Source organism: Helianthus annuus, chromosome 7 (assembly GCF_002127325.2).
Source record: "Helianthus annuus cultivar XRQ/B chromosome 7, HanXRQr2.0-SUNRISE, whole genome shotgun sequence".
NCBI lineage: Eukaryota > Viridiplantae > Streptophyta > Magnoliopsida > Asterales > Asteraceae > Helianthus > Helianthus annuus.
The window spans coordinates 143,103,051-143,105,764 of record NC_035439.2 but is presented as its reverse complement, the minus strand read 5'-3'; the positions used below and the strand labels follow the sequence as shown (position 1 = coordinate 143,105,764).

Below are 2,714 nucleotides of genomic sequence, written 5' to 3'. Positions count from 1 at the left end.
CTGGCCCGTTATTTATATACCATGTGCGTTTGTAATGCTGCATGGAACAAGGATGAGGATGCGAGCGACCCAAATACATCTGGAAGATGCTAAATGACACTCAATGGCTCTAGCCAATGGTACATTTTCTGGGACCATGTTTCAAAATAAATTATGTGTTAAAGAGAGTGGTTTTTGTAAATGTTACATGGTGAGCCTTGGGCCTAGGCGCTTAAATGGTGAGGGTTTTTTAACAAGGTGTAGTTATTTTTTCAAGCTCGAGCTCGGTTTGGGCTCGGCTCGTTTGTTATTTATTAATTAATTCATATTAATTATAATTACTGGTTTAAATATAATTTAGTTATTTTTTCAAAATTTTAAAATTAGTTATTATTATTTTAATATATATTTAATATATTGATTAAAAAATTAGAGTAAACTGCCATTTTGGTCCCTGTGGTTTGATCAATTTTGCCACTTTAGTCCAAAACTCAAACTTTTTGCATCTGGGTCCCTGTGGCTTCAGTTTTATTGCCATTTTGGTCCAAAAATGAAATTAGGTCATATTTGTCTTATAAAATCCTGTTATTTTGTCATTTTCTGCAGAGGCAAAATGATCATTTCTTTTTTATAAATAAATACCATATTTTATAAGACAAATATGACCTGATTTGCCTCTGAGGAAAATGACAAAATTGCAGGATTTTATAAGACAAGTATAACCTGATTTCATTTTTGGACCAAAATGGCAATAAAACTGAAACCACAGGGACCCAGATGCAAAAGGTTTGAGTTTTGGACTAAAGTGGCAAAAGTAACCAAACCTCAGGGACCAAAATGGCAGTTTACTCAAAAAATTATGTAAACAGTGGGCTCATTCAGGCTCGTGAGCCGACTTGAGCTCGATAAGCTCGGGCTCGGGCTCGTTTATTTAACAAACTTGTTTTTAGGCTTGGGCTTGAGCTCCTTTAAGCTAGGCTTATTTTGAGTTTTCTTTGAAGCCAAGCTCGTCTCATTTGCACTCCTATAGTTGCATCTTGGTAGTTTAAACGTAGGTAGTCTTTTTAATCTTTTATCATTAACCCCATAAAGATGGATGCCTGTAATCTTTCCATATAGATTTGGTCTTCATACATGAATGCTTTTACATATAGATTTGGTCTTCATACATGGCCGTTTTTGCATATAGCTTTGGTCTTCGCTGATGTTGTTGCTATTGAGCTCAAAGCAAAACTCTTCAGCAAATCAGGTTATGTATGATTAATTATTATTTGTTGGTCAATTCAGTATTTAATTGGTATTGTCATCAAGTCTTTGACCCGACTTCTTCCTTCCAAAAGCATTACTTTGGTTTTAAAAAAATGGTAATTTTGATCCATTTACTTGCAAACGAGTTGATTTCAGCTGTGTTTTTTAATCTAAAATGGCTCAAGCGGGTCGAATAAAACACCTTAAATAAAAGTGGTATGGCCCAAATATGTACAGTACAAGATTTCTAATACTAGCAGGAAGAAGGAAGATACATATATTCAATTTAAAGTGAGTAAACCTTTTGGCAGGTCTTTCTTTGTCAAAAGAAGTAAGTTCGATGACCAGGTCGAGTCCTCAAACAATAACAAATAAGTGGTGTCACCAAGTTGGTATTGTTCTTGCAGTTGATGTGGCTGTTTGTTTGATACTATTTATTGTTTGGCTTGTGGCGTGTCGTGGAACCGAGTGTGTTCGTTAAGATGGGATTCATCATTGAATGGATCAGAGAAACGTGTCTTTGTTCTTTGAATTCCGTTGCGATAGTATATGGAAGCTGCACGTGATTCCGGACCTTGGGGTAGCCCAGTTGGCCACCGACACCCACCTCTTACCAAGAGGTACCGGGTTCGAACCTTGGGGCGAACAAAGTACCCTCAAAGGGTCGGCTCGGCAAGGGTATTTACTGCCAGGCTCAGGCTTGTCGGGTGGCGGCCTGGGAGGGGTTATCCCCTCCGCGGTCAGGGGTACCGTGCATTACCCTTTTTTTTTTTGCACGTGATTCCGGAGTGATGATATGGAGACTGAACAAAAGGTTGTAGACATACCGCCACCCGCAAGCCAGAACGAAACTTTGACTCAGTTGATTGGTCAACCTGCCTAAACCTGAACAACTTTGTAAGTGTCTAAATATAGTATTTAAAGATAAATTGTGAAATCATGACTTATTTGTGTCTTTGTACAGCTGCAGAAGACATATCAGCAGCTGCTTGTGATGATAAACCAAATCGTTTGGCAGTGGGCCGCCTTTATAACGACGTAAGTACTAAATTTTAATATTTTTATTGTTATATAAAAAATCTGCATATTTAGTTTAATAATAGTTTTTGCTATCATTTTTAAATTTTTTAGACTTAAACCTGTGATCGCAGATGTGCAAGATAATCGAGGAAAACACTGTTGATTCAGTAGAAACATATATTGCCAACAAACCTGCGAGTTTCAAGCTGAAAAAGAACCTTCAACCACTAGAATCAATACATCAAGAAATCATCAAAACCATCTCACCCGTAATGAAAACCGAGAAGAGCAATGGTGACGTCGCGACTTCAAGTCCACATCAGCATGAACCGGGTCCAGTCAACGGGACTGCGACTGCTGATGTGTACGAGGAATATAAACTAACAGTTACATCATACTTTCCAAATTGTGTGTACGAGGATCTTACTCTCATATCTCAAGTCCCAATCGAATAATCAAACACAAGA

At 37.7% G+C, this 2,714-nt stretch overlaps 1 long non-coding RNA gene across 2 annotated transcripts; it reads left to right on the top strand.

Moving 5' to 3' along the window:
- The first annotated feature begins 1,810 nt into the window (after positions 1–1,810).
- On the top strand, positions 1,811–2,714 carry LOC110867423. Of its 2 annotated transcripts, none has more exons than XR_002551590.2 (3): positions 1,811–2,124; positions 2,192–2,265; positions 2,379–2,714. It is a non-coding gene; the product is annotated as an uncharacterized LOC110867423 (long non-coding RNA). The 2 variants fall into 2 exon arrangements; XR_002551589.2 differs by having other exon boundaries at positions 2,198–2,265; positions 2,379–2,713.